Here is a 25,792-nt window from a genome sequence, read left to right on the forward strand (position 1 = left end):
AGGACTTTACATATCAGAACCAGCACCTTCACTCGTATTCAGAAATGCACAGAAAACCAATTCAGTTCATAAAATACTGGAATAATATGTTTTCTCCAGCCAACCCCAGACAATTCTGGTCGAAAGTTTCCAGACCCTTTTAAGTGCAGATTGTAGATTCACAGGTCATGTCTCAAGGTTATTAAGGCATGAATGTCTATAGCCATATCAGACTTCCCCATGAAGGGGCACAACTGGCATACCAACCAAAGCTGGTTAAAAGCACCCTGCCAACATTCAAATGAGTGACATTACCAAGGATTTTAATTTTAAATCCTTCCTTTTAAGAGTAAGTGCAATTCAATACAGACTGCTCCCTAAACCAACATTAAATAACCAAGAGGCTTCTGCAGATTTGCACACTCTAAGAGGGAGTGGACAAAGTGTGGCCTGCAGTCTGCATGTCACCCCCAGTGCTATTCTGTAGCCTCCAGGGTCCCCAAGGGGTCAAAAATATTTTTCTTTTGCAAAAAAATGTTCTATCTCAAAAATGCCCCAATGCTCTCTAAGTGGCGGAGGCCACATTTCCATCACTTTTGGAAGTCCCATGAACACCCGCCTGGGTCAAAACAATCCCCCTCCCCCGGTTTTGTTTTGGGGTTTTTTGCCTCAAAATTCCCTCTACGGGACCAGGAAAGGACAAAAACAGTGAGAATGCACCCATGTCCCCTAGAGGATGTGGGTAGCATTTAGGGGACAAACTTTTTTATTTATGCATTTATTTTTTGCAGGAGTAGGTACACGTGGTGTGCGTGTGTGTGGCTCTCCAAGGATTCCTGTAGCCCCCTAGCCTTCCACACTGGCCCCACCCCTGCTCCAAACTCTCCTCTTACATCCACATTTGCTCCCTACTTTCCCACTTTGCACTGATAAGGTTTGCTGGATTGACTGGAATTGTAAATACAGACCTATGACTTGCAGCCAATTCCTGATTGATAGTAATCACAAGTTATCCCATCTGGGTAACTTTATTAATGCAGCTCAGGAAAAGAAAGAGGGAACCTTCACCCAAAAGAAGAAGACAATTTGAATGTAGGGCCTTCTTACCCCAACCAATGGTTTGGCAAAAATATACATTAAGACTACAGCAACATATGTAGTGTGTAATGCGAGATGAGTCAGAGAGCTTTACCCTTATTTAATCAAATGAATCTTGCAACACTGATGCAAGCAGTGGCATTCCATCACTCCCACACTATGCAACTGTCAAAAGCTTCTTGATAATGAAATATTGTTCTTTAAAGGGTGGGGATCTCCAGTACAGAACCTCCAACACCCTCATGAAACCACCATTCTTTTGGCTCTTTGGGAAAGTCTTAATAGTTGCAGCACACATCCAATTTATGCATGCTAGTGGGTGCTCCTGAATCCAGGAGCTACACTCCATACACTGGTATATTAATATGCTGTGTCCTGACTTTGAAACCAGAGTTTGAATTAGCTCTCAGGTGAAGGATTGTTAGAAAACTGAGAAGCAGGAGTTCAGCACTAATCCTTTGCATTCTGGTAAGGGTCTGGTTATTTGAGGTGTTTCTGCTTGTGCACCCTGCTTTTTACCAACAAACCAGAATTGTCAAGAATTCCTGCTGAGTGTTTTGGGCAAATGCCTCTTAAGCCTTATTCTCCATTGCTTAAAGTCTCCTCTAAGTACTGACACTTCTAAATCGTGAACCATCAACTTGTTTTACTTATACAGTAATTACATGCATTACAAAGGTATACAGAAGATGCAGGTACTTTAGTATCTCTACTTCAGAAAAGGTTATTTTTTGCAAAACTTCTGCTACTATGCTTACTGTTTCAATTGCATTTTCCATACAGTATTTAACTGCTAACTTCAGATTCTTGTAGACTCTCTCAATAATGATCAAATGTATTTATACTCAGAAAATTGTAGTTTATTTTCTCAAGGATTACATACTTTGTGCTTTGTCCTAGACAACTTGAAAACTCTTTAGTATAATGTTGGCTTACTAGAGGTAGATGCCAACTTCTTGATTTTGGTTACCTTTTAATCAATCCTTGAATCTATCACATGACCCATTTCCAAAAGCCCTCAAATGCTTCATAACTTCCTTGAAACAATTTTAGCTGACACTTAATGGACTCCAAAAGACAAAAGGCAACCTAGACCAGACTTTAGCATGAACATGAAGTCCTCCATATCCAAACATCTCAAGTGGATGGTGCAATATCTTGCAGCAGTGGTTATTAACTTCTTCAATACGGACCCCTTTTAAATATATTTTGTTGCCGCTGACCACCAACTCAAGATTTAGAACCCTAAAATGAATCAACCATTTATTTAAATATTTAGTTGCTTATCAAGGGTCTTCAAATTTAAAAGGAAGGAAGAAATAATTAAATGCACATAATCTTATTATATATTTATTGAACTGATTCCATACATGATGATGATGATGATGATGATAATACCTGAACACCGAACCATCGCCTAACACTGTATTACTTGTTAATTTTAATTAATTAATGAGAAGGCTAGTGCTGCATTCACTTACAAGTCTTGTTATGTCAGGCTTAATAACTGGAATTGGTATTCTGAATTCTGACTCTACATTTTTCAAACAGTTCCTATACGAAATGTTTCCTCATTGTTGGAGGTCAGAATATACTTGGAAACATTTTATACTCCTAACACAAGGATTTAAAAAAAAAATAATGTCTTCTATCTTGCCATTTGGAAAATTCTCTTTTGATGTGCAGAAAATCTTGCATCTACAGTTGTCCCTCCGAATTAGCAGTTTTGGGAATTGCAGATTTGATTATTTGTGAGTCCTTAGCTGTGCGCATGTGCACTCCTCCCTCTCCGTCCCTCTCAGGCCTTTTCCCTGGGAGTGACGAAAAAGCCAGGACAGTGCGTGTGCACAGCTAGGGACTTGGGAATAATTGAGCTCCCTGAAGTCTTGGACTGAAGGAGGAAGCAGCAGGCGCTCCCTCCTTCCTTTCCCTCCAAGGCGTGAGAGAGGTCCCTAGAGGTTTCCCAAGCCTTTGGAGGGAAGGGAGAAGTGGCAGACGCACCCTCCTTCCTTCCTTCCCAAAGCCTGAGAGAGATCCCCGACTTATCTCATGTCTTGGGAGGGAAGGAAGAAGCTGCTAGCACGCGCTCCTATGCCCTTCCAGCATCTCAAACAGCTTGCTAGAGTTGTTTGAGAGTTTGGAAGGGAAATGGGCGTGCGTGCTAGTCCCCGCCTATTATTTGTGAATTTTTTATATTCGCAAAGGTCCTCCACCCCTAACCCCTGTGAATCTGGAGAGAAGACTGTATATTTCTAACTCTAGGAATGCAACATGTTTTGTGCCATTCTATGAAAAGTGAGAAGTTCATGCACTCCTATAAGAAGCCACACTGGTATCTTCCTATGCTCTGGGTTGAAGGCAGCAAGTACTATCTCGGGGGGGAAATGTCTAGTTTCATGCTAGTTGTCCAACACTCATAAAAAGAATTTAAAAGAGAAAGAAATATATTGTTTGCAATCCTCAGTTTTACAGCTCTCTTAAACACTGTTATTTCATTGAGATTATTTTGAAACAATTTAAAAACAATTATATCTTCAACTACATGCTAAAAAAAGGTAAAGACATCAAAATTGATTATTTCATAAAATAAAAGTCTTGATGTAGATCAACTCATCGGTGTTTGTGGGAAAGTCTCCAAATTAAAAAAGGGAAAAAAACATAACAGCAGCAGCAAGAACAAGAGTTTAAACAAATCTGTTCAAGATTATAGGTTATCATTTAAAAACTTCGGGCTTGGAAGCTCTGAAAGTGTTCTATGCTCACTCCACAAATTGTCACAATCACAAGTTGCCTTGGGACTCCAGAACAGAAAGAAAACAATCTATGCTGTCCACCATCAGCCAAGGGACCTTCAGGTGCTAGGAGGTTGCACCTACTGCCTCCCAGGAAGAACATTACACACAACAAGAAGAAGATCAATCTGGCCACCCCAGCCTCCAAAAAGAACACTCTGTTCCACTTATCAGCTACCCTGCAGAAGTGAGAGGAAACACACCCTGACCTCTGCTATCTGCCCGAACAGAGACTGCTAGCTCACCTCTGTCCCAGAAACTTAGTTATTGTTGTACTCTGGAATCCTTTCTGGCACTGCTGACTTGGGGATTCTGAGAGTTGTGGTCCAAAAATAACTTCACCAAGCTCTGCTCTGAATGAGACCACCAGAAAGTGAAGACCGGCACAGTCCCAACTGCATGCCAATGATTGTTAATATACTACCATATTTTGGCACTGTGACTTTGATCTCCCTCTTTCACCTTTTCCCACTATTCTCCTTCGCTTGTGTGTCTTGGATTGTTGGGGATTTTTTAGTTTGGAAAACTGACGACAATTCTTCTCTCTCTCTCTCTCTCTCTCTCTTTTAGCAAAAAACAAAACAAAACAATGATGTAAGCCATTTTGTAAGAGCAATGCAGGATAAAAATATAGAGCTGCAAATTAATAAGGCTAGCATAATCCAGCATGATTCTCACAGCAACACTGGTTATTTTTGTCCCATGCTCTGCAGCAATTTCCAGCACTGAAAATCTTCATCAAAGAGTTTTCTAGCCCACTGGAAAAGTTGTTTAGATTGCATGGGTAGCTAGGAGAGCTAGAGGAGGAGAAAGGTTAGACTACATACCATCCATCTGAAGAAACTGGCTCCTTGAGTGCAATGATTGTGCTTGATTACTGGCCAGTGATTTCAGATGAATGATTAGATACCAGATGATGGGCTGATAAAAATTATCATGTAGCATTCTATAAACAGAAACATCATGCTAGATGCAACCCTGTTTTTGGATCTTTTTGGCAAAATGCACATAACCTTGCATTGTGAAATAACAATTCTTTAGGCATAAGCCTCCATATTCTGCCCAACAGTCTACTCTAGTCTCTTATTATTGATGAATTTAATATCAGCACAGGATTGACCTCTAGTGGACAAATGTTTAAGAGACAGTTCAGCAGAATTTAGATAAATTTAAATACAGGCACCCAATGCTTATTAGCTCTTTATTATTGGTTTGAGTGTTATACTATCACTGTGGAGTACAGGGTTTGATTCACAGCTTGGCCATGAAACCTACTGAATGGCCTTGGACAAGGCATATAGTCTCAGCCTCAGGAGAACGGCAATGGCAAACTTCTGAACAAATCATGCCAATAAAACCCCATGATAGGGTCAACATAAGTCAGAAATGACTTGAAGGCACACAGCAACACAATAACTGTTTATTGGACAGGTTAGGAACTAGAGCACTGTCAAAAAGTGGACATCATAAAATGGTGCGGAATCAACTGGGGGGGGGAGGCATTGAGTCAACTGAGAAGAAAAGAAAGCAGCACAAAGATGCAAAACTATCGTGAAAACAGTGACAAAAGAGTGGACCAAACATCGAATATGTGGTACTAGATAGCAATACAGAATAGTTAAAAGAGTTGATTGTCAAAAAGCAGGAAAATGCCTGTATCATTTTCTATTTAAATATGTGGACAGATAAGAATACATTTGACCACATGTCAAAGAGATTTTGAAGATGTGTATTTATCGACGTGCTCCGTAATACATCACCTGCTTGATTAAAAAAAGGAAGAAAACTTCTTAAGACTCAATTCAGAGGTCAGATCTGATTGCCAAATCAATGATGGATGATCAGTAACAGCAGCATAAATTACAGTGGCCCCTGTGGATACCAAAATCCATGGAAGCTCAAGTCCCGTTAAATACAATGGCAGAGTAACATGGAGTCCCTTATATAAAATGACAAAATCAAGGTTTACTTTTTGGAATTTATATTTTTTGGAGTATTTTCAATCTGTGGATGCTTGAACCCGTGGATAAAAAAATCCATGGATATGGAGGGCCGACTGTACAATTGTCTTTCCTTCCCATCCACAGTAAGAGATAACTGCAGATTGTTGTGACACCTAATTTCCACTAATTATAGCATGCTTTAGAACTAAGAACTGTAAGCATGGTTTGAAATTATTTCAATTCCTAGTCAAAAAGTAGCATTAGTTACTTGGATGCCATAGCAAACTACAATTACCTGAAACTGAGGAGCACAAGAGCCTCCGGAAAAGGGAGCAAGTGCCACATGGAAATGCTCTCAAGTGTCATGACTTGGCTCTGTAGCCTCTGTCATAACACACATAAGTATGTGTAGCCACCAGGACACACACACTAAACAAGAAAGCCAATGGCATAGGTGCAAGACTGGGACTCCAATAATACAAAAGCCTTGAGTTCCAGAGCACACTAGTCACCACCATGGCCTTGATCTGTCCAGTACCTGAGCAGGAAACAGGAAAGGGGTGACTGAATGCTAACCTGCAGGCTGGGGAACTGACTCTTCAAGTCTTTCTATCCTCAGGAAGGCAGCAAACCCCAGGAAGGACAATCAAGCTTGGGATGTCTCATATGGAACTAGGAGCTCACCAGAATAAATTGCTTAATCTTCAACCTAAAGCCTGCAATTGTCAGTCAACTGCAGTAGACTCTGTGAATTCTATATGTACAGTATACATACACTCATATGCAGTACTTTGCAAACAGATTAAGTATTTGCATAATGTTAAGACAAACTTGGAATTCCTTACTTAAATTTCTGTGAATATTTACTTGTAACCACCAGGTGGCAATGTAAAACTCATTTCAGAACAGAACAATCTGAATTAAGGTACAGCGGGCTCATGGTATCTGCTGGGATTTCATTCCAGGACCCATGTAGGTAACAAAATGCATGGATGCTCAAGTCTCATTAAATACAATGGATAGTAAAATGGTGTCCCTTATACAAAATGGGAAAATCAAGGTTTGCTTTTTGGAATTTATATATATTTTTGGAATAATTTCTAATTGTGGATACTTGAATCCGTGGATAAAGAATCCATGGATACGGAGGGCTGAATGTACAACAAACATCTGGCCTTAAACAGAAGAGTTAAGAAAACCTATTACTGTACCTTGGAAGGACAGGAGCAATCTGTCCTATTAAAGCACTGAAAGTGGTAACCTCGCTTCCAATTCTTGTTCTGCCACAAAGGTTGTGCTTGTCTTTTGGCAATCTGGAAAACAGAAGATATCCAGGGGGTAAACTGGACTAATAGTGAGCAAAATGTGTATAATGATCTTTGGGCAGGAGAGGTTATGTTTTCCTAAAGTAAAAATGCAAACTATTATTATTTCTTAATGTGTACGAATCTGCCAACATTTTTACAAGATACAGTTCACATGCAGCCTTTGTTTTCTTTTCAATACTTTGGACAGGTCATGGACCTTACAGGATCCCACTGCCTTCTCATATATAAAGGTTGTGTAGTTGTGGGCAGGCTGATACTCTGGAACAATGAGGATCATGTTGCTACAGAGCAGGAAGGGTTAAAAATCACAGTGCTAAAAAGTTAAATTAATCTTTGGGGTTCAAAGGATGGGCTTTGCCAGAATTTGAAATCATAAGGGCAGAAATTCAGAGATCTCAATGTATTTTCAGAGTCCATCAGAGTTTATACATAAACTCTGCAAAACGCATGTGATAAAACAGGGGTAGGCAACCTGCAGCCCGTGGGCCGGATGTGGCCCGGCGAGGCCTTGGGACCGGCCCCAGCCCGGTCCTGCCGCCGATTGCCGCCAGGGCCTTTGGCCTCTCGCACGCAGGGGCAAGGGGGGCAATTGTCTATAGACGCCTCAGAAACATGCATTTATATTAACATTTTTTTAAAAAATCAGCAAATTTTTTTGCATGTCCTCCACTTTTTTAAAAAAAAGTGTCCACCATTTGAAAATGTTGTCCTACATTTGTCCCGGTTTATTTATTTATTTAATTTTTTTAAAAAAATTATTTAATTATTTATTATTTGGCTTTGGCCCCCCAGTTGTCTGAGGGACAGCAACCCGGCCCCCGGCTCAAAAAGGTTGCCTACCCCTGTGATAAAAGGTAGATCTCACATTATGTTAACTGTATATGCTCCCTAGAGGCAGCATGGTGTAATGGTTTGAACACTGGACTATGACTCTGGAGAAGAGGGCTTGAATTCCTACTTAGCCAAGGAAACCCACTTGGGCAAACCCCCTCTGAATAAATCTTGCCAAGAAAACCCAGTGAAAGGATAACCTTAGGGTCACCATAAGTCAGAAACAACTTGAAGGCAGACAAATCCTCCCAGTTAATGCTAGTTTGTTTGGCACACCAGAAGTATTTAGTATTTAATAAACTACAAATATAACAGCACTTGTAACCAATCTCACTATATATGCACTAAAGATGTAGCTAGCTTGGCATTCTGTTTGTGGGAAAGTTAGGTGATTCAACATTGATACTCTAGTTTTAGTAACTGGGAAAATGTCTGTTGAAACACAGGGGCTTCTCATGTAGAAAGTGTCAATAGGTGTTTGCTTCAATGTGAATGCAAAACCTACACCTGCTTTCCTCCTACTTTCTCTTCTCCATGATAGACAATGCCCATGTATTCCAACAAAGAGTCTGACAGAAGTTTCCAAGTAGTTTAAGGAAACCACTGTTTAAGATTTCCATGTGAAAATACCTGTAGCCTGTTCAAACGCATCCTGGTAGGAATCCATACATTTGTACCCTAAATTCATATATATCCCACTAAACATGTGAGGTTTATCCCAGCTCCGTGGGCACAGTATTATGTCCCCACCTTCATACTTGGATGCTAACCTCTCCTATGTCTCAAATTAGTTTGATGTACAGTCAGGGGCACAGGACCCCCATAAAAGTGGAAAACCGCAAATAATTCTAGACCCCACTAAAACCATATTTAACACACACTAAAAGTTTGAATCTACAGATTCAAACCACCATGAATGCCTTCAAGGAGGTGGGATTCCTTCACAAGGCAGAAGTGACCAGCTGCCAGGACTTGCCGCAGCCTCTACTACTGCCTTATGCAATTTTTAATAGGGACTTACAAGCCTTGTTTGCAGTCTCTCAGTCTTGCAAGGCTTCCAGCCCTGATTAAAAATGACATAAGGGAGCAGCAAAAGTGGCAGCATATAATCTGTGAGTAATCAAATCTGCAAAAGTCAAACCACAAATGTGGAAGGCTAACTGTATTTTCATTTATACCCCAGGAATTTCATTTGATTAGGACTTCTCACTTTGTCCTTTCCATAAAAATCATCTTCTAACTTACATGAATAAGTGGGGAAAATATGAAGAAAAAGGAATTGACAATTAAAGATTCTCTACTTAATGGCATCATTTTTCCTTTAAACAAACAGAGAGAAAAGAGGAGACAAAGGTCAAGATCCTGGAGAAATGCAATTCACCATAAGCATACATCAGGAGCTGGTAGAGGGTTTTCCCTCTGCCTGGCTGCTCTGCCCCTCCACATAATGATTGCTGGAGACCTTCCGGAAGGATGACCAGATGTTATAACCACAAAGGAGGACATAGCACTGCAAAATGTAGGATATTCAAGAAAAAATTAGAACACTGAAAACTACAAACGCTAATATAAATATAAATTTACACTTCTTAGTCATGATCAAAAATGGAGGAAATATAGGATATGTCCTAGAAAAGGAGGACATCTGGTCATCCTGTTCCTGGGGCATCTCTGTGTCCTTGGTCACTGACTGGCTACAGTGGTGTGCATCATCTTGTATCAGTTGCTCTGAGTACAGAGGACAGCCAGAGCAAGTTCTGCCTGCAGCATAAGGCTACTCTTTCTTCTGTCTGTAGCCACAAACAGACAGAACAAGTTTGGATGCACCCTCACTGCTGATTCAGTGTCTGAGGAGATGAAGCTGTGCACAACAGCCTTCCAGATGTTACTGTGCATCACAGCTGGGGCCTTGCAGGAGGTATCTGATACCTCCTTCTGTAATGTCCACAAAAATATGTATGCTTCAATGACATCTGTGTATTAACACAAGAGAAAGCCAGTGTGCTGCAGTGGTTTGAGTGGTGCACTGTGACCCTGGACACCAGGGTTTGATTTCTGCTTAGCCATGGAAACAGGTTGGGCAAGGGACACACTCTCATTCCCAGAAAACCCCATGGTAGACTGGACCTAGGGTCACCATAATTCATAAATGAAATAAGGGCATACAACAGCAGCAGCAGCAACAAAAATTAATACTGGAAAAACCAAGGAAGGAGGTAGCTGAGGAAATTAGAAACCAGAAATACTGAAATTAAGATACAGAATATATATGATTTCTCCATGTGCTGATAGATGTCTAATTTAAGGTGCAGCACAGCACATAAACTAAGAGACATGCTAATCTGAGTAAGGCAGAAGTCAATACTAACATGGAAACAAAAGCTTCCACATCCCTATTTCTTACTGAATGGGGAAAAAATCCCAAAGTCAAAGAATCCTCACAATTCTGAGAGATGTGGACCCAAAAAGGTAATTTTGTCAAACTCTGGCAAGCACTCTTGCAAACAGGTACTGTGCACACAATTCTGAAACCAAAATTGGCAACAAGGGCTCTGTCAGATAACTGATGATAGTGTGATAAGCAGAGGAGTGGCCAGATAGCCCCTGCACTAAACTGTTTGCTGATACAGTACTGATGCATATCTGACAGGACTGTATGAGCACAGCTGGATTAGAAGGAGGAAGTAATTGAAGAAAAAGCAAGGCTGCTCATTCATATACATGAACCAATCATCTGACAAAACATTATAAACAGGATTTCACTGTGATCACAAGGCCAAACTTAGTATTCTTTCCGCATTCAGTATAAGCTCCTGCTGTCAACGTTTAAAGCCCACCATGGGCTGGCCCCTCCCTACTTATCAGACCTTATTTCTCCTCACCTTCCCACTCGGGCCCTCCGTTCTGGTAGTCAAGGTCTGCTGTCCCAGCCCAGGATTTCCTCTGCCCCATCTCAGATTCGCCCCTTTTCACTCGCTGCCCCTCACTCCTGGAACCTTCTTCCCCCGCGAACAAGAGCCATCACTTCCTTAACCAGCTTCAAAACGGAGCTGAAGACCATCCTGTTCAGAGAAGTGTTCCCAGGCATTGCATAATTGTCACTTGCTTTTTGTTGTTCTTTTGTTGTCTGTTTTATTGAATCATTTCCTGTATTGCTATGTATTTTATATGTATTATCTTACTAGACAGGCCCCTTCCCCACCACCACTCCCTTCTCCTTCTGTGTCGTGTCTTTTTAGATTGTAAGCCTGAGGGCAGGGAACCGTCCAATTAAAAAGATTGTATGTACAGCACTGTGTAAATTTACAGCGCTTTATAAATAAAGGTTAATAATAATAATAAAGTATGAAATGGTCTCTAACAGGCTATGTTGCTCAGAGTGATTGTGTGTCCTAGCTTTAAAAATGTCACACAAGTTTCCTGGCACAATAATACAGCCAGAAAGTAAAATAACAGCCTGTGGTACTGTCATGTTACACACACACACACACCCCGCCAAAAAAAACCCACCCTGGTAATGGGAACCTTTAACACAATCCAACATCAAAATATCCTGCTTGGTTGGCTTGGTCTAATACAGTGGTTCTTAACCTTCCTAATGGCGTGACCCTTTATTATAGTTCCTCATGTTGTGGTGACCTCCAGCCATAAAATTATTTTCATTGCTATATGCAAATATGTGTTTTCCGATGGTCTTAGGTGACCCCTATGAAAGGGTCGGGTCGTTCGACCCCCAAAGGGGTCCCGACCCACAGTTTGGGAACCACTGGTCTAATATAACCTAGAGTAATACCATGATCTGAATCTTCACACAGGATGCAAATCCAATTTGTATAAGGGAAAAGGGTTGAGGAATAAAGGAATCAAACATTAACTTTGAGACTGATTTATTTTAGCAAGAGATTTCATGGAGACCAATCCACTTCTTCAGATGGATATCTTAAGATACTGGTCCATCTGAAGAAGTAGATTGGTATCTATGAACTCTCTTGTTAAAATAAATCAATCTCAAAGATGTTTCTTGTTTCCTTCATGCTAAAATAAATCAGTCTCAAGGGCACTGCTTGATTCCTTGAGGCTTTCATCCCGCTCAACGTTGGAATTGTTGAAATAGACTAACAAAGCTACAGTATCTCTTTGAAAGTCAGTGGAATAATCAAACTATTTTTCCCAGTCCAATTTTGGTTCATTAGATTTTCACATTTTGTCCCATAAGATTTTCCCCCCTTTGTTCTGCCTAAATCTTACTGCAGACTTCTACATTTGGCATTCTGAACCATTTTTTGAGAAAATATAGTTATAACAAACATGGAGGATAAGGGGTCATGATTGTATGTCAGAGAATGTGCCTCCCATGCTGAATTTTTCGGGTTCACTGCAAAGAAAGAAGGCAGCCAAGCCTGGAAAGAGGCCTATCTGTGATCCTGGGCAGCCATAACCAGCTGACAGCATATCAAATTAGCTGGAACCATAGTTTTATTAGGTGTAAGGCAACTTGGTGTGCTTTCCTCACTCCTGCTGCCCTGGTATGATTTGTAACTAGATGATTTGTGTAGATCAGTCAATGTTAGGGATTTAAATTCATAAACACTGACTTTTTTCTGCAGCATATAACTGTAGATTAAAGCCAACAAAGAACACAGAAATCTAAACATATCCTATTAGGGTTAGAAACTTGGTGGGGGAGAGATTTTGAGACTGTCTTAATAACAGTTATATGCAGACCTTAATACCTTATACAAGATGGGAATTCTCAAATCGTCTTTGTCCTGCAATTCTTTCAAAAACATTATCCAAAGTTTCTTACAATCAATAATTTACACAGTATAGAATATAAACATGACCATATGAAAAACAGTAGAACCACAGCACATAACAACTGTTGCATTAACACAGATCTAAAAGATATTGTTATAAGTGACTGATAAGCCACTAGCCTCACTGCAGAAACTAGTCCCCACTGAAAACCTTTTCACTTGAATCAGGTCCTCAGCTTTGCCCTTCTGCTTTTTCCATTCACTTCAAAATATGTTAGCATAATCATTTTAAATGTATGGGACTTCACTGAGGTGAATGCATGTTAGGTCCAATCCCTCCTATATGATTAAAGCCAGTTTTCCCAGTACTTGGTGTCCCCTTGCTCTCTGGAGTACCGTCTCTTGCCCCTCACGTAACTCAGGGACTCAGCAGACTGCTGCTAAGAGTCAGCACTGCAGCACCCCTGGAAGCCCTGGGTTCGGGATGCGGCAAACACATGCCAAGCCCCCAATCCAGCACAAAAAGAAGGCACAAAAAGCGGCTTCTTTTTGTGCCACAGAAACAGCGCCCTTTCCAGTACTGCCACAGCTTTTCCACGGCACTTTGGCACAGCATGTCTACACGCTGCGCCAAAGACGCAGCGTGACACCATCTGCTATGTGTTTGGTCAGGCAGTGTGATGCCAGTGTGAGGGCATGTGGTCACCACGACCCCACTCTGCCCTCACACTGGCGTTTTTTGCTGGTGTGTTGAAGGCCTCAGTTTAAAGTCCTCCTGTTAGATGTCTGAAACTCCTAGAAAATACTCTCCCCCCACAACTGCTGTGTGATGAAACTGATCTCCTGTCAGATCTCTCTTCATGAAAATGAAGACCACAGTCCAAGAATCCACATCTTTCCTGATGGCAACATTGGCAGAGCCAGTTGTTCACTTCTAGTATTTTTCTCTCTCCTCTTGGGCTCCGTCCTTTAACAGGAAGGAGTGATGAAATAAGCTGTGCACCAAGGTCCTTTAGCTTCCTCCCTAGCTTCTTCTAGTCTCCTGAAGTATGCTGAAGGCTATATTTTGCTATTTCATTAGTTCCACCATGGATTAGAAGAAAGGGGTAGTGGTTAGCGAGGCTTATGAGTCTTGTCAGACTCTCTATTACTTCACACATCTTCACCCCCTGGGAGACAGCACACTTCTCAAGACATCTTATCAGGCCCACACACCACAGCTTTTTCCCCTCACAACAGGGAATCACCTATTACTATTACACATCTATTCTTCTTCTGGGACCTGACAGTAGCTTTTCCATTCATAGAACCCATCAAGGTTGCCTCCATTCCTTCAGAGGTGTGAGGCTCTTGTCTCTGTTCCTGTGACTCATAATCTTATCAGTTCCATTTTGGTGGCCAAATGTAAAGATTTTTTTTTTAGATGCTGTGGGGGGAACTGGTGAGACAGATTTGCCTGCCCTCTCTGTTTTGCTGTTCATGCATGATTAGTATTCTAGAGGCTGCTGCTGTTTGCATCACACATGGATACAGTTGGATCTGCTAGAGTACTCTTTCCCATCTCAAACTTTCTTTATTGAGCTGAAGAGATATTACTACAACCTGACACCAAAAATCTGTGTTTCTTCAACCCTCCTTCACCATTCTCCAAATGCTGATGCTGCTAAATACTTCTAGCTAGACAGAGGATGAAGAAATGTAGGGGCTGGGCAGGTATACAAATTCTTTATACAATGGAGCTTCACTGTCAGGCGCTGTTAATGAAAGCATGCCTGTGTACAATAACATGTCAGCTAATCTCTTTTCTTGCCAACAAATTGCTTGTTACAGATTGTGTATCTCTTATCCAAATGCTTGGGACCAGAAGTGTTTTGTATTTCAGACGTTTTTGTATTTTGGAATATTTATATTTGCATATACCTACATAAATCAGATTCTTGGAGATGGGACCCAAGTCTAAACACAAAATTCATTTATATTTCTTGTACATCTTTTGTGTACACTGAACCACCAGAAAGCAAATGTGTCAGCCACCGATTAATTATAATTATTTTATTTTATTTGGTTTTTAGAGTATTTTACTGGTAGACGTCAGATAAAAGAAACTTTAACCCATACTATATAGCAGCATTACCATAGTTCCACCTGCTCCTGAAAATATCACTCCATATTTGTGTGTGTGTGTGTGTGTGTTTGTGTATGAATGATGTTGGGTTGAGAAGCAGTTATTGGATACATTACTCTTTTCCTATAGTGTCTTAAACTATACTAAAGTATCTTGAATTGTAACTAGTAAACATGCATCTAAAATACACATTACACTTTCCTCCGGAAATTATGCCATTTTACCCTGAAGGAAAGGGTATGACGATGCCAGCATACACAAAGTCAGCAGATTAAAAGATTTAGGTTAGCATTCTCTATGATAACTTTCACATATATTGAAAGTTTCTAACTCCTTACTGCATTCAAACATGTACATCAGTTTGAAGTGGTACAGTAGTATGCAAAACAGGTCATGTATGTGTTTATGTGTGTATATGTGTGTGTGTGTGTGTGCATGTGTGCATGCGCGCACACTTTTTCTGTACTTTTGCAACTTGCTCACAGCAATTTGTTAAAGATCACAGAGAACCCTACACAGCTGATCATGGATATGGATATATATAACCTGGCATTATTTGTTTTCATCTAACACACACAGTTGTATTCCTCCAAGTTACTGGCATTTTAGGAAAAGTAAACTATAACCACGGGCTTTACTTGCTTGGCTGCAGAAACATTCACAGATGACTATCAATCAGGAATGCAAGATCACGTATAGCGTCTTTTTGTTAAGTGCTGCAATTCTGGTTTAGCAAGGGGTTGACCATGAAACAGGAGAACAGTTCATTAACAGACACTACCTGTTCTCTGAGCCATGCAAGACAAGGTTTAGGCAATGCTAGGAGCTGCATCCCAGCAATAACTGGGGGGCTGCTTAATTCCCATCCACTGCTTTAAGCACTACCTCAACACAGAGCGGTTTAATTACCCTTTGCTATGAATTTTCTACTTAGAGATTCAGCTCTGTATTTCATGTGGAGAACAGAATGTCAGGCTGGGTAGTGAAAACCCACGTTTTTTAAATCCCTGCATAGCTAGAAAAAGCAATGTCAAGAAACTATCTGTCCCCAACATACTATGTAGTACCTGCCTTCAAATGCTCTTCTTTTTTGTTTTTTGTTTTCCCAACTAGATATTTTAACTGGAGCGACTGGAGTTCATAACAAAATAGGCATTTTATTAGCATAAAATTATATTCTGCTCTCAAACCCAAAAGCTGTTAATTCTCTCGGGATTTGCTGTACCAACGCACCAGGTGATCACTAATGTCCTCGGGCAAGTATCTATTGGTTATGTGTATTATTAAAGAGTTTGAAAATGAGAAATTAGTAAATAAGAAACTACTAGTTGCTTGATTCCACAGTTTTCCAGAAGGGAGATAACCCTGTATACACAGCTGTCTGGTATTAATCTGAACACAACTGCTTTTATGCATTGCATAGCTACATCAAGCCACCCTCCCCCCTTTGATAGGCTAATATGGAAACAATTTGAAGCAAGATAAAAATAAGATAAGTCATTGAAAAATTATACAAGCCACACTGCCCTTCATGGTTCATCAAATCACGTGGATATTATAGTTTGTTTATTGGTACAAAAGAGGATAAAACTACACTAACAGTTTGCGTGTAACCAACAGTCCATACAGAAGACTTTTGCGCCAACACTATTAGGTTTGGAAATGGTATCTTGTACGTAGAAACCTACCAGAAGGAAAATCAGGCATGACTGAGGTTGCAATCCTCATTATAATTTCATGAGTGTAAGCCCCACTGAAAAATGTAAGACTTACTTCTAAGTAAACTGGTATAGAATTGCTGTTTCTCTCTTTCTCTTTCTCTCTCTGTGTATTTAACCTCAGGACCTCTGAACTTCTGGAGCTCTGGAATCAACCAAACTGTCACAATTAATTTACTTTTTTTTTTTTACAGATTTTTGTTGCACAATAGTTGCACATCTGTTGCTTATTTCTTGTGCAGGATCCAGCTTTCTTTCCTCAAGCTATTGTGTCTATTATGAGAGGGGGGTCACATTTTCCCAATTCAAGTTACCCATTCATTGTTTGTGTTCATGTTGTCCTTCCAGAATTTTTTTTTTAATGAATTCATTTTAATAAAAACAGCTAATAGTCTGGTGGTACTTTAAAATAATAAAAAGTTGCATTTATCATAGGTTTTCTTGTAATATGGCTCACTTCATCAGCTGTATGTTTATACCAGACAAAACATGTTAGTCTTTTAAGGTGTCAAAAGACAGACTAACATGGCTACCTGCCCATTTGATATTTATACTGAGAAAACCAGCAATACTGTAATTACATTAGATAGAATGAACTAAAGAGAGAGCATAATATATTGGTTTAAGCACTGGACTACAACTCTAGGGACCAGGGTTCAAATTCCAGCTCAGCCATGGTAGCCCACAGGATGGCCTTGAGCAAGTCATACTCTCTCAGCCTCAGAGGAAGCAATGGTAAACCCCTCTGAGCAAATCTTACCAGAAAACCCTGTGATAGTTTGCCTTAGGATCACCATGGCATGAAAATGACTTGAAGGCATGCAACAAGATGACAAGATTCTGTTATATATTTCAAATATCAGCAGTTCCTCAAGACTGAGATTGCAGTCTCTCTTAAAATACAGGCTCACAACTTGAGGAGCCTCTGATTCTGATATTGCTGCTGGAGGTGCAAGTTGCAGCAGGAGTCAAGATTGTTTCTACCAACTTAAAGGACTACATGCCTCCATTCAGCATCTTCTTGATAAGATGTTAAAATATAGATTACCCAATAAATGATTGTATGTATCCTCAAGTAGTTGAACAACCATATTCACTGAAATGTTCATTAATGGCTCTGTATTGTGTAGTGTAGTGGTTTAAAAGTTGGACAATGACTCGAGGGTTCGAGTCATTGCTCAGCCATGGAAAAATCACTGGGTGACTTGGGTGAGCCACATATTCACATCCCCAGTACCTCTCGAAGCCCTGGCTGATATCTGAAATAGGGAAATGGCCAGGGCAGTGGACGCAATTGCCCCTAAGTGTCCTCTCACACAAAGTGGAGCTAGACGTGCCTTCTGGTTTACCAGGGAGCTGATGATGAAACGAGTGGGACGGAAACTATAGTTTGGCAGAAGACTCAAGAGTGAATCCGACCAAACACGGGCTAGAACCCACTGGAAAGCCTATGCCATGGCAGTGGTGGCAGCTAAGAAACTATACTTTTTTGCCACCATTATGTCTGCACAGTGTCATCCAGCAGAGGTGTTTCGAGTTGTCAAGGGCCTCTTACATTCTGGACCCCAAGAGGGAAACAAAAGACCACCCAACAGCTCGCTTGGATGCTGTAGTTTGGACAGTTCCAGTGGATGTAACCATAGCACCAGCTTGTCCCATATTATTGGATAAGTTTCAATTTGTGCAGACTGAGGATCTGGATATGATCCTTGGAGAAATGAGGGCCACCGTGTGCATACTGGAATCTTGCCCTTCCTGGCTTTTGAAATTAGCTAGAGGGGGACTTACTGAGTGGGTAAAGGGAGTGGTGAATGCTTCACTACAGCAAGGCAAATTTCCATCCTGCCTAAAGGAAGCTGTGGTGAAGCAGTTTCGGAAAAAGACCTGCCTGGATCTCGCCATCCTTGATAACTATCGGCCAGTCTCTAATATTCCATTCTTGGGCAAGGTTCTGGAGCAAGTAGTGGCCTCCCAGGGATTTCTGGATGAAACAGATTATCAAGATCCATTTCAATCTGGCTTCATGCCTGGCTATGCCACAGAGACAGCTTTGGTCACCTTGGTGGATGACCTTCGTAGGGAACTGGACATGGGGAGTGTGTCCCTGTTGGTCCTGTTAGATCTCTTAGTGGCTTTCGATACCATCAGCCATGGTATCATTCTGAGCCGCCTTTCTGAGATGGGACTTGGTGGCACTGTTATGCAGTGGTTCTGGTCTTTCTTGGAGGGACGGACCCAGAAGGTGGTGGTGGGAGACTCCTGTTTGACTTCTTGGCCGCTGTTTAACATCTACATGAAACTGCTGGGAGAGGTCATCTGGAGTTTTGGGTGCAGTGTTACCAGTATGCGGATGACACCCAACTCTCTTCTTCCCATCTGATTCCAAGGAAGCTATATCCATACTAAACCAGTGTCTGCTATCAGTAATAGACTGGATGAGGGCAAACAAATTGAAGCGTAATCCAGACAAGACAGAGGTGCTCCTGGTTAGTCATAAGGCAGATCAGGGATTCAGCCTCTCCTTGAAATCTCAGGCTCAGCTTGAGTGTGCTCCTGGACTCAACTCTGAGCCTGGATGTCCAGGTTTCAGCAGTGGCCAGGAGTGCATTTGCACAATTAAAACTTGTGCGCCAGCTGCACCCATTCCTTGAGACGTCAAGACCTGGCTACAGTGACACATACTTTGGTTACATCCCGTTTGGACTACTGTAACATGCTCTATGTGGGGCTGCCTTTGGACACTGGAAACTTCAGCGGGTTCAAAATGCCACAGCTAGAATGCTGACTGGAGCCAGTTACAAGGAACGTGTAACCCCTGTATTGAATCAGCTTCACTGGCTACTAGTTTGTTTCTGAGAACAATTCAAAGTGATGGTCCTGACCTATAAAACCCTACATGGCTTAGGTCCAGTCTGAGAGATCGTATCTCCCCATACAAACCACTTAGAGACCTAAGATCTCAGGAGAGAGCTTTCCCTTGGTCCCACCACTATCCCAGGCTTGCCTGGTGAGGGCATGAGAGAGAGTGGCTGCTCCCACCCTGTGGAACTCCCTTCCATGGGAGACTAGGCTAGGCCCTCAATGCTGGCCTTTGACCGGCAGGCGAAGACATTTTTATTTATTGGTTTTATTGGGAGATGAGGGGGGTTGGTTTTAGATTATTATTTTTAACTTTGTATGTTTAAAATTTTATATTTGTAATTTTTATATGTTTTATGATTTTAATTGTACAATTTTAATTGCTGTTTTAATATGTTTTATATATGTTGTTAGCCGCCTTGGGTCCCAGAAAAAGGCGGGATAAAAATAAATAAATAAATAAATAATACATATGGCCATCCAGCCTCTGTTTAAAGACCTCCAAAGAAGGAGACTCCACCATACTAAGAGATTCCACTATCAAACCATTCTTACCACCAGTACTTCTTAATGTTTAGGTGGAATCCCTTTTTGTCTTAGGGTAGCCATAAGTTGGAAATGATTTGAAAATACACAACAACAACAAACAACAAATTAGCCTAGAGTGATGTCTTCAATGGAGTGCTACAATGCTCTATGTTAAGCCCTGTGCTATTCAACATTTTTATAAATTACCTAGAAGAGGTAATGCTTATCAGATTTGTAGATGACGTTCAAGATCACTAGTAACACCAGAACCACATTCAAAATTATCTTGTTGGAATGGAATCGAGGACCAAAACCGACAAAATAAAATTCACCAGAAGTGTGAAGGGCTGCACAACAAAATAAAATTATGAAGCGCACATAAAATGGTGGAAATGTGTAATGGCAGCAATGCACATGAAACAAGTCTTAGGCAACCAAGATGTTGAGGGGACTGAAAACCAAATGTTAGGAGAAATTATTGAAAGAGTTGGTTATGTTTATCATGGATAAAAGAAGACTAAAGTAGATAAAATAGATGTCTTTCAGTCTCTGGAAAGCTTCTGCCACACAAAAGACACAGCAGAAATGTTCTCTCATGTTCTGGAGCAAAAAACTACAGTAGAATGAGTAGGCGGAAACTGCAGCGAAACATATTTCAACTAAACATTAGGGCAATGGTAACGGGAAGAACTTTTAGGTACTGGAGCAGACTGCCTAAGGACATTGTGAGTTTTCCTTTACTAGAGGCATTTAAACAGTAGGTGGGTGGCCATCTGTAGTTGCATCCTGCATTGGATATTCTGTCCTGAGGCAAGGGGTTAGACTTCCCAAGTCCCCTTCACCTCTGATCCTTAAAACCCCAAACAATCAGCTTAAGGATCACCTTTCCTATTAACACCAGAGGCATGACAAAAGCACACAGCAGAAATACTGCCTTCAGTCATGGAACCTTCTGCATGAAATGCCCTCCCAGAAGAGACCAGATTGGTTCCATTACCACTTGTCCTTCAATTATCTGTAAAAACCTGACTGCTTCCGTGGGTTTTACGAACACATGCAAAGTTGTGTCCTATTGTATGGGACTACTCTTCTGTCCTTTTTGTTAGTTTTGTTCTTATAATTGCTCAGTCTTATTGTTAGCTGCCTTGGGGGCCTTTAGCTAGAAAGGCAGGATATAGATACTTTAAAACAGTGATTCCCAAACTTTGGGCCTCCAGATATTTTGGACTTGAGTTCCTAGAAGGCCCAGCCACCTTGGCCAACAGTCAGGAATTCTGAGAGCTGAAGTCCAGAATATCTGGAGAGCAAAAGTTTGAAAAGTGCTGCTTTAAAAGAAGCAACAAACCCATACAGTCGTCCGCATCAGGAACATACTTTTAAATTACAGGCACTCTTCATTTAACAAAGCCATAGGGAAAGAAGCACCTCCTCCTCTTCCTCGTCCTCTGAGGGCAGGGAAATGTCCAATTAACAATTTGTAAGCCACTCTGATAGCCTTTTGGCTGAAGAGCGGGGTATAAGTAAATAAATATTATTATTATTATTATTATTATTATTATTATTATTATTATTATTATTATTATCAGCAGCAGCAGCAGCGGAAGGATAGTGAAGGGGGGTTGAGGAATGCAGACTTTCAGTGTCAGATTGTAAACAATGCAGTAAAGCTGGAGCTAGGAAAGATTGGGATTTTGCTGTAGCTCAGTGGTCCCCAAACTGTGTCCTTTAAGAGATTTTGGACTTCTGCTCCTAGAAGCCTCAGCCATGTTGGCCAATAGTCTGAGATTCTGGGAACTGAAGTCCAAAATCCCTTTAAAAGCACAATTTGAGGACCACTGCTCTAGCTGATTCTTCTGTTGCTGTGTGTACCTGACTGCAACAGGTAAGGCAACCAGCAACTGGCTCCAGAATCCCTTATGGGGCATGTATGAACAGCAAAACAGAGAAAAAGAGGAAAAGCAGATAAGCTTACCTCACCAGCTACGCTCAGCATTTTAAAGCACAGAGCTATACATTTGGGCATAAAATGGAAATTATTTTTTAAAAAAGTGCTGGCTGGTGATGGAAAATAGGAAGGACAAGAAGAAGATTTCAAGTGGTCTCTTGTGAAAGGCTTACCTGGCCTGGCTACTTCATTTCACCTGACCATATTGTTAGTTTTGGATAAAAGGTTTTTTGAAACATGGGGCTCATTCCCACATACACTTTAAACCAATTTCCAATTTGCCTTTGCTCTGTGTTGGTAATCAATTCCAAAAGGTCCATCGTTCCCACTATGAAAGTGGATCTTTTCGTTATCGCCTTATAATAGCTTCTTTTTTGGCACGATTGTCGTTCCCACTAGTTTGTGCCACTTCAAAATGCATGTCAATCATCTTTGCATCATCAGCGGCATAAGCTGCAGCCAGCGCAGCCCAGCTTGGGAACTTTAAAAAAAAATGATAGAAGATGTGGTTCAGTGGTTTTGCAACTACTTGCAAACAGCAAGGCAAGTACACTTGTCCCTCCATATTCACTAGGGTTAGGGGCACAAGACCCCTGTGAATATGGAAAAACTGCAAATAACAAAAACACCATGTTTTTACCTGAAAGGGCACCTCTCTAGGAATCTCTAGGTCCTCCAGGGTAACTCTGTGGCCAACGTCTGAGAGATACTGACCATAAATGCCTAGTAGTGTATCCTCTCTAGGAATCTCTAAGTCTTTCAGTGCAACTTTTAGTTAAAGTTGACCATAGAGTTGCACTGGAAGACCTAGATATTCCTAGAGAGAACCTATTAATCAAATCCAGGAATAATCAAATCCGCAAATATCAAATCCGCAAATATGGAGGGATGACTGTAGTTGCAAAATCAAATCTTCGATCACTTTTATTTTTAAAAAATTGATAGAAGATTCGATTAATTGGTTTTGCAACTACTTACAAAATCAATTAATCAAATCTTCTATCAATTTTATTTTAAAAATATACACCATGCGCCCATAGGTCACATCACAAACACAAAGGCAGCTCTGAGGGGGGGAAATGGTGGATCTAACAAAAACCGAGGTGGGATAGTAAACACCCCTCTGTCATTAGTCCCCCCCCTCAAGAATGATGCGATTTAGGTTTGTTGTTCCCACTTGTTGAACCCATTTTGGTATCGATTATTTTCAAAAGAACCGCTAAGAAACTTTGGAATGTGTCTGGAAAAACCAGGGGTTTGCAGGGGGGTTGCATTTGCCTCGCTTTATCACAACAGAAATAGATCAAAATAGGATCGGAACCAGTTTCAAATGGGAACGACAGTCATATAAACTTATCTGCGATTTACCTTAAATCATAGTGGGAACGGGTGTAGGAATTTATCCCCATTATTTCCTTCTACATTATTTCTGTCTCTTGGTACCAAAGTTTATGCTAAAGAAGTATTGCCCAGGAGCACAGCTACTTCATTAACTGAGGTCTACCTGATTTGCTTTTGCTTTTTTTAAAAAACTGCAACACAACCATGTATATGGTAAGTTTATTCAAAAGTAAGTGCTACTGTGTTTTAGAATATATATTCTGAGGTAAATGTGGTTTCAATTGCCACTAAAGTGCTAGACTTTAAAGACTTCCACCTTGACAAGAGCTAGAATGAGAATGAAGTAACTTTCAGTTTCCAAACTGCTTTTCATTTCCTTATTGAAAATCGATCAAATAAAAATGAATGATTAATCATAATGAATGGACATGAACATTGAATGCTGTCATCATGCTTCCTAAAGCTTTGAGATATTTTTTTAAATTTAGAAAGAAATTAAATTAATGAGTGTAGTTCAATTCCTAAAAATTATAATTTGCTGAATCTCTAGGAAATCAGTTGACAGCACATGCATGTTTAAAGCCAACACTGTTATGCTAAGACCTATGGAAGTCTTTTCCACAAAACTGATTTGCTGGCAGTGATTTACAAAGCTCTGTATGGCTTGGGTCAAGGCCATGTTAAGAAGCCTATCTTCCAGTATGAATCTCCGTAAAGTGAGGTATTTGGGTAAGGTTCAGTCCTGCTGCCTTCAAAAGCAAATCTGGTGAGGAGACATCCTTCATGGTGATTGTTCCCAGGCCTGAATTCCCTTTCTTGGGAGCTTGTGAACTTTCCCTTGACAGGTGAAGATTTTTCTGTTCTGACAGGCTTTGTTTGGAGAACTGATTGTTTATAAGGAAAGAGCTTTTAATAGTGTGCTGTACTATTTTTATTTGTAGTGTTTCAAATGCATACTTTAAAAATAATTTTAACTCTATGTTAATTACATTTTAACATCATTTTTGTTAGTTGCATTTTAATCTGGGGTTGGGGGGGTTCTAAATGGACCTTAAATTTAAGGGGAAAGCAAGACATAAATAAGAAACAGCCAAAACTGATGGATTACTAACAAAGCTAGCTTCAAATTCTAATGAGAATATTAATTCCTGCAGCTGTGGAGCTGAACAAAAATGAACAAAACTGTAACACCCCCAAAGCGTTAACACAGAAAATATGTTCATGTCAGATGAAAGAATAATGAGCCCGTGATTGCAATCGAACAAGGCATATGCATACAAAACAGAATATTCTTGCTGAAGATAAATTTTTAAAGCGTTGACCTGAAGCAGCTAATGAGTAAGAAGAGTTTAAGCCAGTTTGGCAAGATTTTGCTATGTGGTAAACCTTGTATTTCCATCACAAGCAAGACTTACATTAAACATGACAGAACACGTTCAATAACTCCTATATGTGCTGCCCTCACATTTTGCTTGTGACTAGGCTTTCTGGTTAGCAGGCCTCAGTGCAATATGAGAAACCCTCTTTCTTCTCTCAGATGAGAGAGGGAGAGAGGAGAAGAGAAGAAGGAGGAAACCTTGCTATGGTCCTAAGCTTGCAGGCAGAAACAAGATGCAACTTACTCTTCTCTCCAGCCAGAGAAGGGTGTGTTTCTCCTGCTGTGCTGAACTCTGGCATAGACAAAAAGTGTACTGAGTGCAATAGAAAAGGCTTCTCCACTTCCCACATTCTCAGGACAATGAAGAAGGGAGGCTTTATGGTTGCTGCTATTATCATTATCATTATCATATCATCATCATTATGATGTCCCATCTTTCTCTCAGTAATAGGAGAACTCCAGATAGCTAACAACATATTTAAAAACAATACAAATTAAAAACAAAACAAATAGAACTACAAACGTGCTATTTTAAAAGGAAATAAATCATTTCTAACATTAAAACAGTAAACATTAAAATTCATTAGAAGGCTATATACAAACCTTAAAAACAGCACTGTATGACATTAAACTTCATCCCAATCAGTTTCTAAAAACCTGGTCGCATAACTTATGGTCAGCTGGGAATGCCAAGATAAAAAATGTATAGACTCCTGACAATCACGCTGTTCTCCTCTGGGGAAAATTCAGTTAATATCCAGCGAACATTGCACTTCCAGCAATGGTGGGAATGCAATGTTTATTCTTCTTCTACGACTCACAGTCCACAGTCACAGATTGTTCAGACTGGAACAACCACTTCCTCTTTTTTGTTGCAACAGCATCAGGACAAGAGATGGGTGGAGTTTTATCAAACCTTCCTGCAAAAACACACAGGAGTTTGGCAGAAATGAAACAAGAGGCTTGAGGAAAAGCAGAAACTGAAAAACCACATTGCACACACCCTTTATTCAGGATTGTTTGCCTTTTATTCCCACACATCTGTAAGAAACAACTGTTTGCTTTCATTGACAAATTCTGCCATTCTGACGCTTCACCATCAAGGATACAGGCATTTGCTTGACAAAATAAAAGAATAAAATGAAGTAAAAAATAAAATAAAGCTGAAAT

The 25,792-nt window shown here is 40.5% G+C and overlaps 1 protein-coding gene across 6 annotated transcripts in view; it reads right to left on the minus strand.

Moving 5' to 3' along the window:
* Positions 1-25,792, minus strand: part of GNG12 (G protein subunit gamma 12) — a 59,133-nt gene that overhangs the window by 28,787 nt on the left and 4,554 nt on the right. For 2 of the 6 annotated variants that reach the window (XR_016280486.1, XM_089515408.1), the window contains exon 2: positions 7,024-7,125. The exons of 1 other annotated variant lie outside the window; for it this stretch is intronic. The gene's annotated coding sequence lies outside the window, so the exon portion shown is untranslated. Of the gene's footprint in view, positions 1-7,023; positions 7,126-9,352; positions 9,434-16,626; positions 16,908-25,225; positions 25,543-25,792 lie in introns of those variants that run through there. 3 more of the 6 variants (XM_089515409.1, XM_089515410.1, XM_089515412.1) reach the window with 3 other exon arrangements.

Source organism: Sceloporus occidentalis, unplaced genomic scaffold (assembly GCF_023333645.1).
Source record: "Sceloporus occidentalis isolate IW3139 unplaced genomic scaffold, rSceOcc1.0.p SCAF_3, whole genome shotgun sequence".
Taxonomy (NCBI): domain Eukaryota; kingdom Metazoa; phylum Chordata; class Lepidosauria; order Squamata; family Phrynosomatidae; genus Sceloporus; species Sceloporus occidentalis.